The sequence below is a fragment of the Siphateles boraxobius genome, unplaced genomic scaffold (genome assembly GCF_051911475.1).
Source record: "Siphateles boraxobius isolate OS27281-9 unplaced genomic scaffold, OSU_SipBor_1 99, whole genome shotgun sequence".
NCBI lineage: Eukaryota > Metazoa > Chordata > Actinopteri > Cypriniformes > Leuciscidae > Siphateles > Siphateles boraxobius.
This window is the reverse complement of record NW_027509229.1, coordinates 267,304-280,000: the sequence shown is the minus strand read 5'-3', so window position 1 is coordinate 280,000 and position 12,697 is coordinate 267,304. Positions and strand designations below refer to the sequence as shown.

Below are 12,697 nucleotides of genomic sequence, written 5' to 3'. Positions count from 1 at the left end.
AGTGCGAAGGGAGTATATAAGGATGGTAATGGGAGAATTTTAGTGACTGAATTTGTGTTTCAAAATGAGCTCTTCAGGCTGATAAATATATATGCGCCAAATACAGAAAATGAAAGAAAAGAACTATTCAAAGAAATTAAGCCGTTGTGCAAAGGAAATTGTATAGTTGTTGGGGACTTTAATGTATGGTGCACAAGACTGGACGCTTCATGCAGCGCAAACTTTAAGTCTGATGTTTCCAGAAAATTTTTAACGGAGTGGATGAATAATGAGGACATGGTTGATGTTTGGAGGGAAGAGAATCCCTACAAAAAAGAATTCTCCAGAAGACAAATGGTGATGGGGGTTTTGAAGCAAAGCCGTATAGATTTTTGTTTAACCAAAAGGGAAATGTTAAAATATGTTAAAAATGTTAAATATAAGTTTGTAGGGTTGAGTGACCATGCTATGATGATGGTAAAGATGGGTGTAATCAGGGAAGAGAGGGGAGGGGGAATCTGGTGTTTGAATGCTGACTTGCTAAAAGAAGAGGCGTATAAAGAAAACATCAGAAAATGCATAAATTATGAAAAGCAAAACTCATTATTTGAAAAAGACATATGTGAGTGGTGGGAAAAAATGAAAGAGAAAATAAAAAAAAGGAGTATTAGATATGCAAAACAAAGGGATTTTATGAGAAGGAGTAAAGTTGAGGCAATGGAAAATGAACTGGAGAGGGAAGCAGAAAAAACAGAAAGAAATCCAGAGCAAGATAAAGAGAGGTTTGTGCGGATAAAAGCAGAGATAGAAGAATATGAAAATGAGAAAAGTAAGGGTGCGATGATAAGGAGTAGAGCGCAGTATGCGTTAGAGGGAGAAAGAAGCACAAAGTTCTTTTTGAACTTAGAAAAGAAAAACAGAGGAAAAAGCATATAACAGAACTGGAAAACGAAAAAGGTGACAAGATTACTGATTATGTGGAGATAATAAGTGAAGTAGAACAGTTTTACAGGGGACTATTTAAGAAACAAGGGGTAAAACAGGAATGTGTAGAGGAAAATTTAAATACTGTGAGTGTGAGGCTAAGTGAAGGGGGAAAAAATGAATGTGAAAGAGATATAGGCATCGAAGAAATAAAAGAAGCTATAAAACAGACAAAAAAAAAAAAAAAAGCCCAGGCTCGGATGGATTAACGCATGAATTTTATAAGGCCTTAATAGAGACTGTAGCTCCAATACTGTGGAAGGTTTATAGAAGTATGGAAGAGGGAAGGGAAATGCCTGAGTCTATGGGGCTAGGAGTAATCACAATATTATATAAAAATAAAGGGAGTCCAATGAAGCTAGAAAATTATAGACCGTTAACTCTCTTAAATACTGATTATAAAATTCTGACAAAAGTATTGGCAAATAGGATAAAAGAGGTTGTTGGGACAATAGTATCACCAAGCCAAGCTTATAGTATAAAGGGAAGAGACAACACAGATACAATTTGCACAATTAGGGATGTAGTAGAAGGAATGGGGAAAGATGGAAAAGGGGGATTGATTTTATCGATAGACTTAAATAAAGCTTTTGACAGGGTGGAACATAGCTTTATAGAACAGGCAATGGCGAAATTTGGTTTTGGGGATAGGATGCAAAAGTGGATAAAATTAATATATGAGAATGCTAAAAGTTGTGTAAAAGTTAATGGGATATTAACTGACCCCTTTCCGTTAGAGAGGTCAGTTAGGCAAGGCTGTCCGCTGTCAGCATTATTGTACTCAATAACAGCCGAGCCGCTGGCGATACTTATCAAAAAAGATGAAGAGATAAAAGGTATCCAAATACCAAATGGGGGATTGAGTGTAATACATCAATATGCAGATGACACTATGTTTACGGTTAGGGACATAGAGAACATAAACAAAATAAGGAAACAGATAGAAAAATATGGGAAAGCGTCAGGTGCAAAAATAAATGTGGAAAAATCTGAGATAATGAGTATAGGAGGAGTGATGGTTGAAGGGGCTGATGTTCCATTTAAAATAACGAAAGACTTTATAAAAATTCTAGGGGTAAATATAGGAGAGGATGTAAAAGAGGCAACAGATGCAACATGGTCGGGAGTGCTAAATAAAATCAAACAAGTATTACAGTTTTGGAGACTAAGAGAATTAAGGCTAAGAGGCAAGGTGGTAGTGGTTAATTCTTTATTGTTAACTAAATGTAATTATGTGATGGGAGCAATTGATTTACCTGACTGGGTGTTAAATGGAATAAAAGAGGCTGTGAATACTTTTGTGTGGGGTGGGAAAGGAGTGAAAATATCATCAAAAACATTAATTGCAGATTACAGCGAGGGGGGTTTGAGGTTGATAGATTTAAATGTAAAAAGGAATGCAATAAGAGTTAAAACAATAAAAAAGTATTTATGTGGCAAAATAGAATATGGATGGAAGGGGTATATGAGAAAATATTTAAATGAAGGTGGAGGTTGTGGTGAAGAAGGTGTGTTCATGGTGTTAAAAAAGCCAATGATAGAAAAGCTGCCTTTATTTTATCAAGAAGTGTTTATTGCATGGGCTGAGTTTGTGGTGAATGTAAACTATGAATGTGAAAATATAAACCAAGTACACAATCAGCCAATATTCCTGAACCCAAGAATAAGGAAGGGAGGGAAAATGCTCTACAACAGGCTATTCATGAGAGCGGGGGTAAGGAAAGTAAAAGACTTGGCATACGAATATGTGAAAGGTTTCTTACCGAATAGGGCAATATATGATTGTGTGGTGGGGTGGGATGATGAAATTGAGAAAGCAAAAGTGGATGGTGAATGTGAAAACATTAAAAAAAGCCTGCCTAAAAAATGGGTAGAAGGGATTGAAAGAGAAACTGCCAAAGTGGGATATTGGGGAATGCCTGAAATGTATATTGTGGAAAATGAGGAAAAAAAGTTTTTGCGGGAAATAAATGTGAAAACGATATACAAAATAATGGTGAAAAAGGAAATCAAAATGCCTGCATCAGAGGTGGTGTGGCCAAGAGTTTTTCCTGGCTGAAAGAAAGTGGATGTGATTGATGTTTTCAAGAGTGTTGTTAGAAAGAATGTGTTTACAATGTGGAAATACCTAAGCAATGATGAATTTGAAAGAGCATTTGTAGAAGAAAGTGGATTTATAAGTACAAAAGAAGGGTTAAGTTTAAAATTCTGAGAAGAAATGTGGCTAAGTGGGTTAATTAATTAATTATTATTATTATTATTATTATTTTTTTTTTATTTTTATTTTTTATCTTTGGTGTTTTTTTTTGGAGTGATGTAATATGGCTTAAATTCTAAGTATATGCTGTAAATGCTAAAAGGATCTAATATGAAATAAGTTTGAGAATATTAGGTATGAAATATGAGTTATGTAAATATTAATTTTGTACTTTTTGACAATAAAAAAAAATAAATTAAAAAAAATCACGCCCGTTCTCATCTGATCTCGGAAGCTAAGCAGGGTCGGGCCTGGTTAGTACTTGGTTGGGAGACCGCCTGGGAATACCAGGTGCATTTCCCTGGTAGCCAGCCCCAAAGTCTTTGTAAAGCTGGCTGCATTGTAGGCGGCTGCATATAGAGATGGTGTACGGTTTTCTGTACATTTGACGGTGTCTCTCTGAAAGTCTTTTCCAATTCACTGCACCTGTTCAATTTCAAAACACAATGAAAGTCACAATTCAGACAATAAATGCACAAATCTTTAACTGCCAAAAGTTTCATGTTAGGGAAATGGAAGAGGGTGAAACCGTTTTAACTGAAAATGCATAACGTTAAATTCTCTTCACATTTACACTTCTCAATACAATCAAATCCCCACTAAACCGAATTAAACAATAAATACAAACATACCTGCCACACACCAACCCTAAAATGTTATCTATATGTGGTCTCGGGCCATTAAATAATGCTCAAAATGGAGATTTGCGTTCGTGGATCTCTTAACTAAAAAAATGTCAAACATTTAAATTAACAAGCAATCAATATAATACTCACATCTGCACACTCTACAAACATTATATTTAAAAAAATCATTAGAATTAATACCTGAATAGAAGGGGAGAAAATCGCTGATGTTTCCCCACAGCGAAGTATGGAATGTAAAAACCCCGCGAATTTACTCCGCCCCGCCCCCGCAAAGTAGAGGTGACGTATTTCCTGTTTGAGAGTGGAGCTCCAATCACCCACAGTCTGCAGCCAGACCCTTCTCTCGCTTTTTTACTTGCCATTTTTGTATTTCCTTGCACCTCAAGTAAAAGTGATGTGTATATATAAAATCTCTTGTTTTCACCACCTTCATTTTACCCCCCTTTCATAATAATTTTGAAATATTACTTTAAGGTGGGCAGCCAACCAGAGGGGATGGGGAGGAGCTGGTCGCCCTTGACCAAATTAAAAAGATAGCCATTATTGTTGAGTAAATGCAAAAAAAATTGTTTTCCCTTCTCAACGCATTAAGACTTTATAAGTTCACCACTTTAACCATAGCCTACTTGTATCAATGTTTATTAGGCATCAATGGAGACTGTATAAGATAGGGCACCCATTATTGTTACTGTATGAATGAATGAATGAATGAATGAATGAGGCAATTATATAGCGCTTTCATATGTACTACTGTACACCCAAAGCGCTTTACAATCATATCAGGGGTTCTCTCCTCAACCAGCACCATCTGTATCTGCTTGGAACCTATAATACTAATTCATTGCTTGCTCACTTCTTGATCTTTCCTCTTTTTCTGAATTTTTCCTATCCATGAATTTTCTCTGCTTTGGATGCACATGATTGACCCTGTGACTGTTAACAATGCAGTCCCCATGACGGATATGTGCATATGAAAGAATGATGCCGCAAAAAAAAAGGGGGGTGATGTTTCCAATCAGAATTTCTTTCAGATTAAGCAGAATCCAATCAGAATCTTCCAATTGACGTGTTTACATGACGCATTTTTATTATGATAAGCCCTTTATCCAAAACATGTGTCCAATCGCAGCTGTACTGTAAGCACTTTGGGTTCCTGATGAAGCACTATATTATTATTATTATTATACTGTCTTATTATTTTTGTCTTCTCTAGATGCTACATTGATGAAGTGGCCGGCAACCAGCCGAGGACAGATAGGCACATCTATCAATATCGAAGCTCACAGAGCTGAGAAGATCAAAAAGATAAATTGGGGTTTTTTCTGTTCAGTTTTTTGTCTTTTTTTTGTTCTTGTAATATTTGATTGTTCTTAAGTAAATAAATAATTAAAATGTCTACATCTTGGGCTATTATTTATGTTGCCTAGTAGCTATGGATTTTAATAATTATACTAATATATAGGTAACATATAGCTGCATATATATATGTACATATATGCACGTATATATGCACCTTTATAGGTATATATATGCATGTATATATGCACCTATATAGGTACATATATGCACGTATATATGCACCTATATAGGTACATATATGCACGTATATATGCACCTATATGCACGTATATATGCACGTATATAGGTACATATATGCACGTATATAGGTACATATATGCACCTATATAGGTACATATATGCATGTGTATATGTGTACATATATGCACGTATATATGTACACATATATGTACATATATGTGCATATATGCACATATAATATAGGAAAACGGCCAATTTTATATATGTCACATATATTAAAATCCTATATCAAAACCTATATTAAAACATATATTTATATAGGTTCTTTCCATGTGGGCTTTTTTGATTTAAAAAAAAAAAAAAAGTCCCTGAGCTTCTTCAGAAAGCCTTTAAAAGTCTCTGAGATTCTTCAGAAAGCCTGAAAGAGTTTAAGTTTTTTCAAAAATTCTTCTTAGTTTTCTTCATTAGTGGTCTAACCTTTTAAATAGCCCAATGTTGGCAGCAGTTTTCGCTTACGGCCATGCCACCTTGGTCACGCCCGATCTCGTTAGTGGTACGATCCAGGAAGTTTGCTGGCAGTTGGGAGAGAGAGGCTCTCCCATGTGCTCTCTCTTAGTTATTTTTTGTTTTGTTTATTTGAAGTTCTGTTTACTTGTATGTTATTTTTTTTAATCCCCAAGCAGTTTATCTGCTTGGAGGAAATCTTTCTTTTGAATAATGGACAGATTAAATGGTAAAGACCCAGGAACGGCAGGAGGAACACAAACGACGATTGACCAAGATGCAATGGACAAAGGATTGAGAGAGTTTAATGGATTAAACAAGGAGGCTTTTGGGCAGAAAAGTGCTAAGAAGAGAATGGAATATCTGAAAGAGGCAACAGTGGTGATGGATATAATGAACAAAAAAGGAATAAAGGCAGAGGATATTATCAGAGAAGTGACAAGGAATATAGGCAATGGTAAACTACTGGCAGTGAGACCAAAGAATTCTTTGGAATATGAACTTACTTTGACGTGTGCGGATGACTGTGATGATCTGATGGACGGTGTGGAAATTAAAGGACAACTCTGTGTAGTAAGGAGGTTGGAGTTAAAGGAATGTGTGGTTTCTTTTATTCACCTGCCTGCTTATGTGGAGGATGAAACAATCGAGGACAAGTTAAAGCTGTGGGGAGTTACTCCCATAACACAAATAAAGAGGAGATTATACCCCGGAACGGACATCGCAGACGGCACAAGGTATGTCAAAATAAGATTTCCAAAGGAGGTAACATCACTGCCATATAGTGCCAAATTTGAAACATCGGAGGGAGAAAGGTATTTCAGGGTAATACATGATGGACAGATTAAACTCTGCCGAATGTGTATGCAACCTGGGCATGTTTTTAAAGACTGTCCTGATTTTAAATGTTATGAATGTGCTGAGCAGGGCCATTTCGCAAAAGATTGTAAAGCGGAAAAGTGCTTGGACTGTAACAAAGTTTATATGAAATGTGACTGTGAAACAGAAAGTGAAGAAGATCAACGCTATGAAGGGACTAAAAGAGGAAATGCGGGTCCTCATAGTCCTCAGAGTGAAGTGGAACAGAACATGAGGAAAGAACAGGATGGTTGAATTCAAAAGACTTTAATAAGGAGTCTGGACAAAAAAATGAGATGGTGAAAGAAGCAGAGGATGGAAGTAAGGAGTCAGAAGAAATGTCATGGTGTAATGAAAACATAGTTGAAATGGAGGAAGAAGATGAGACTACCACAAGGGACAGAGACAATGGTAATAAAGACAATGTTAATATGAAAAAGAGGGGAAAGATAGGCGGGAATGTTTTAAAGTATAAAGCAATACCTAATCTGAAGCTTGTGTTGAGAAAACAAAAGTTAAGGAGAGAAATTTTAAGGAAAAAAAAAAGGTGATTAAGTGGTATAGATGTTTAAATTGTTTGAATATGTACTAGATTTATTTGTTGGTTTGCAGATTATGTAGAAATGTAAATAATTTAATATGTACATGTATACAGTTGCTGAGGAAATTATTTGAGTCTCTGAAAATGGAAAAGGGCTTGTATCTGCTGCATGTTGTTTGTACTTTTAATTGAATGAAAAAAAAGAAAAAAATGATATGGGAATTTGAAAATAGGAAATATGACAATTGCTTTTTTGTTTGTTTAGTGAGGTTGTGTATTTTTGGGAAAAATATATGTTTTTTCTGAAAGTAAAATTTAAAAATGAATGTTATGGGAATGATAAAGGAAGACGTAAATGTAAAATGAAATTAGCTTGTATATAACGCTTTAGTTTGTAAAGATGTTAATTGCATGTTTTCTACATAGAAAATTAAATGTACAAAAAATGTACTTGTTTTAATGTAAAACTTCTGTTTAAAAAAAAAAAAAAAAAAAAAAAAAAAAAAGTCACGCCCGATCTTGTCTGATCTCGGAAGCTAAGCAGGGTCGGGCCTGGTTAGTACTTGTATGGGAGACTGCCTGGGAATACCAGGTGCTGTAAGCTTTTTTGATAAAAAAAAAAAAAAAAAGTCACTGAGCTTCTTCAGAAAGCCTTTAAAAGTCTCTGAGATTCTTCAGAAAGCATGAAAGAGTTGAGTTTTTTCAAAAGTTCTTCTTAGTTTAAAAAAAAAAGAGTCACTGAGTTTCTTCAAAAAGCCTGAACAAGTCTCTGAGATTCTTCAGAAAGCATGAAAGAGTTTGAGTTTTTTCAAAAGTTCTTCTTAGTTTAAAAAAATAGTCCCTGAGCTTCTTCAGAAAGCCTTTTTAAAGTCTCTGAGATTCTTCAGAAAGCCTGAAAGACTTAAAGTTTTTTCAAAAATTCTTCTTAGTTTTCTTCATTAATGGTCTAACCTTTTAAATAGCCCAATTTTGGCAGCAGTTTTCGCTTATGGCCATACCACCTTGGTCACGCCCGATCTCGTCTGATCTTGGAAGCTAAGCAGGGTCGGGCCTGGTTAGTACTTGGATGGGAGACCGCCTGGGAATACCAGATGCTGTAAGCTTTTTTGATTTAAAATAAAAAGAGTCCCTGAGCTTCTTCAGAAAGCCTTTAATAGTCTCTGAGATTCTTCAGAAAGCATGAAAGAGTTGAGTTTTTTCAAAAGTTCTTCTTAGTTAAAAAAAAAAAGAGTCACTGAGTTTCTTCAAAAAGCCTGAACAAGTCTCTGAGATTCTTCAGAAAGCATGAAAGATTGAGTTTTTTCAAAAGTTCTTCTTAGTTTAAAAAAAAAGAGTCCCTGAGCATCTTCAGAAAGCCTTTAAAAGTCTCTGAGATTCTTCAGAAAGCCTGAAAGAGTTTGAGTTTTTTCAAAAATTCTTCTTAGTTTTCTTCATTAATGGTCTAACCTTTAAATTGCCCAATTTTGGCAGCAGTTTTAGGAGAAGTGGGGAAGGGAGGTTTGGGCTTAATGGATTTTGAACAAAGAAAAAATAGTTTAAGAGTAAAAATAATGCAAAAGTACTTGAATGAAGAAAACAAAACAGCATGGAAAAAGACGATGGAATATTTTTTAAGTAAATGTGGGAATTTTACACTTGGAGATAATGTACTGTGGATGAGAGTAAAGAAATGGATGACAGAGGAGTTGCCGGATTTTTACAAAGAATTGATGAGCGCCTGGGGTAAATTTTTAACTAATGTACATTTTAACCTAAGAGGTAGAGAGAACATTTTAAATCAGCCTTTATTCTTAAACAATGGCATTTTAAATCAAGGAAAGGAGATATTTTTTAAGAAATGGTAGGAGCTGGGAATCACAAGAGTAAGAGATGTTTTATATGAATTTAAAGATGGATTTTTACCAGTGCAGTATATTGTGGATGTAATGGAGGAGGCAAAGGAGGATTTTAGCAGACAAGAGATAATTAATAAATATAAAATAATCAAAAAGGCAATACCTAAAGACTGGATTAAAAGGATTGAAAGTATGGAAGAGGGGACAAATGGAAAGGAAGTGTATGTGAAGTTGAGAGAAAAATTATATGGTTTTAAAACATGTCCGGTGAAGATGCTTTATGGTTTTTTTAGAGATGGTGTTTTTAAAGAACCAATTGTTAATGAATACTGGGTGCAGAAATTTAAAGATCTAAAAAAAGAGTGTATATGGAGAAACATGGGGGGGAGATGTGTGGAAAAAATTGGGATGTTTGGAATATTTTATAAGGCATAAAGTGGTTTTTACTGAGGCTGTTTTAAATAAAATAGGAATGGAACAAAACGCTTTGTGTAAAGTATGCCAAGAAAAGGAAGAGTGGATTTTACATATGTTTTTATATTGTAAAGAACTGGAGGAATTTTTAAAGAAATGTAAATGTTTAATTAAAGAGTTGACTGAGGAGTGGGATGAAAATGGAATGGAATGGAATAGAGTTGTAATGTTTGGTTGGGAAAAGAAGTGTGAAAACAAAAGTTTTATAAATCTGTGTGTAATGTTAATGAAAAGTGCAATATGGGAGAGAAGAACTGTGGCTAAAAAAGAAAAAATTGTGTTGGATGTTTGGACTGTGTTTAAAAGGAAAACTGAATTATTTATGGAAAGACTGTATTTGTATTTTAAAGGTGAAAATATTGTTAATGCTTTTTATGATGTTTTTACCCCAAAAGTTTGTTGTGTTTTAAAAGATTTAATGTGGAAGCTGCCCGGAAGTGAAGGAGTTTTTTAAAAAATATGTATGTAAATGGAAGATATGTGATGTAGAGATGTATGTAGAAGAAAATATGTATTTTTTATTGTATTTTATTGATTGAAATTTCTTAATAAAAAAAATAAAAAATAAATTAAAAAAAAGTCACGCCCGATCTCGTCTGATCTCGGAAGCTAAGCAGGGTCGGGCCTGGTTAGTGCTTGGATGGGAGACCGCATGGGAATACCAGGTGCTGTAAGCTTTTTTGATTTAAAAAAAAAAAAAAAAAAGAGTCCCTGAGCTTCAGAAAGCCTTTAAAAGTCTCTGAGATTCTTCAGAAAGCATTAAAGAGTTGAGTTTTTTCAAAAGTTCTTCTTAGTTAAAAAAAAAAAAGAGTCACTGAGTTTCTTCAAAAAGCCTGAACAAGTCTCTGAGATTCTTCAGAAAGCATGAAAGAGTTAGAGTTTTTTCAAAAGTTCTTCTTAGTTTAAAAAAAAAGAGTCCCTGAGCTTCTTCAGAAAGCCTTTAAAAGTCTCTGAGATTCTTCAGAAAGCATGAAAGAGTTGAGTTTTTTCAAAAATTCTTCTTAGTTTTCTTCATTAATGGTCTAACCTTTTAAATAGCCCAATTTTGGCAGCAGTTTTCGCTCACGGTCTTACCACCTTGGTCACGCCCGATCTCGTCTGATCTCGGAAGCTAAGCAGGGTCGGGCCTGGTTAGTACTTGGATGGGAGACCACCTGGGGATACCAGGTGCTGTAAGCTTTTTTGATTAAAAAAAAAAAGAGTCCCTGAGCTTCTTCAGAAAGCCTTTAAAAGTCTCTGAGATTCTTCAGAAAGCATGAAAGAGTTGAGTTTTTTCAAAAGTTCTTCTTAGTTTTAAAAAAAAGAGTCACTGAGTTTCTTCAAAAAGCCTGAACAAGTCTCTGAGATTCTTCAGAAAGCATGAAAGTGTTTGAGTTTTTTCAAAAGTTCTTCTTAGTTAAAAAAAAGAGTCACTGAGTTTCTTCAAAAACCCTGAACAAGTCTCTGAGATTCTTCAGAAAGCATGAACGAGTTTGAGTTTTTTCAAAAGTTCTTCTTAGTTTAAAAAAAAGAGTCCCTGAGCTTCTTCAGAAAGCCTTTAAAAGTTTCTGAGATTCTTCAGAAAGCCTGAAAGGGTTTGAGATTTTTCAAAATTCTTCTTAGTTTTCTTCATTAATGGTCTAACCTTTTAAATAGCCCAATTTTGGCAGCAGTTTTCGCTTACGGCCATACCACCTTGGTAACGCCCGATCTCGTCTGATCTCGGAAGCTAAGCAGAGTGGGGCCTGGTTAGTACTTGGATGGGAGACCGCCTGGGAATATCAGGTGCTGTAAGCTTTTTTGATTTAAAATAAAAAGAGTCCCTGAGCTTCTTCAGAAAGCCTTTAAAAGTCTCTGAGATTCTTCAGAAAGCACGAAAGAGTTGAGTTTTTTCAAAAGTTCTTCTTAGTTTAAAAAAAAAAGAGTCACTGAGTTTCTTCAAAAAGCCTGAACAAGTCTCTGAGATTCTTCAGAAAGCATGAAAGAGTTTGAGTTTTTTCAAAAGTTCTTCTTAGTTTAAAAAAAAAGAGTCCCTGAGCTTCTTCAGAAAGCCTTTAAAAGTCTCTGAGATTCTTCAGAAAGCCTGAAAGAGTTTGAGTTTTTTCAAAAATTCTTCTTAGTTTTCTTCATTAATGGTCTAACCTTTTAAATAGCCCAATTTTGGCAGCAGTTTTCGCTTACGGCCATACCACCTTGGTAGCACTAGCGAGCTGAACAGGAAGTCAGTAGATTCATTGCGGGAAAGTCCAGAAAGTTTGTTTGGAGAAATCCTTACTTTTATTTATTTATTTTTATTTTTTTTTCTGATTTGGGACTGGAATATAATTTAAGAAATTTATAAGATGGTGTGGGGTTTCTCCCCAAACAGCACGCTGCTGTTTGGGGTGATTCTGGTGGTGAAGTTACACGCGCAAGATGGAGGCAAACAAAGAAAAAGACAAGGGGCCTGTGAGGAGAATGGAAGATAGAAACAAAGAAACAGGTCGAAGTTATGAGAAGAAACTAACAGTGATGGTAGAGATTGTTGGAAATGAAAGAATTACGATGATGGAATTATTGCGGAAAGTAAAAGAAGAGTGTGGTGAAGTCATTGGTTGCAGATACAAAAATCCCAAGGAGTACGAATTGACCATGAAGGAGGAGAAAGGAAAGAAGAAGTTGCTTGATGGAATAAAAATCCGAAGTGGGAGCATACTGGCAAAGGAGATAAATAACTGTGAGACTGTGGTTTCTTTTTTGAACCTACCCACGTACATCACGGACGAGGAGATAATAAAGAAGTTAATAGACTGGGGAGTTACACCGGCGTCTACAGTTAAAAGGAGGATGTGGCCAGGGACTGGAATTGCTGATGGGACGAGGTTCTTGAAAGTCAAGTTTACGGAGAAGGTAAAATCGCTTCCGTACTGGACAAAATTTGAAACAGTGGGTGGAACAGAGCACTTTCGAGTATTGCACGACAGGCAAGTAAAGGTGTGTCGCCTGTGACTACAGCCAGGACACATTGTCAAAGAGTGTCCGAATTTCAAGTGCTACAAGTGCGGTGGACAAGGGCACTATGCACGGGAGTGTAACGAAGGGAACTGCACTGTGTGCTGGA

General features: G+C 35.5%; 3 non-coding genes across 3 annotated transcripts; all 3 read left to right on the top strand.

The window, feature by feature from the left end:
• Nucleotides 1–8,293: 8,293 nt before the first annotated feature.
• On the top strand, nt 8,294–8,412 carry LOC143734733 (5S ribosomal RNA). The gene has a single exon (XR_013202628.1). It is a non-coding gene; the product is annotated as a 5S ribosomal RNA (ribosomal RNA).
• A 2,266-nt stretch (nt 8,413–10,678) lies between these two features.
• On the top strand, nt 10,679–10,797 carry LOC143734765 (5S ribosomal RNA). Its single transcript, XR_013202658.1, has one exon. It is a non-coding gene; the product is annotated as a 5S ribosomal RNA (ribosomal RNA).
• A 478-nt stretch (nt 10,798–11,275) lies between these two features.
• Nucleotides 11,276–11,394, top strand: LOC143734509 (5S ribosomal RNA). Its single transcript, XR_013202406.1, has one exon. It is a non-coding gene; the product is annotated as a 5S ribosomal RNA (ribosomal RNA).
• The last annotated feature ends 1,303 nt before the right edge of the window (nt 11,395–12,697 follow it).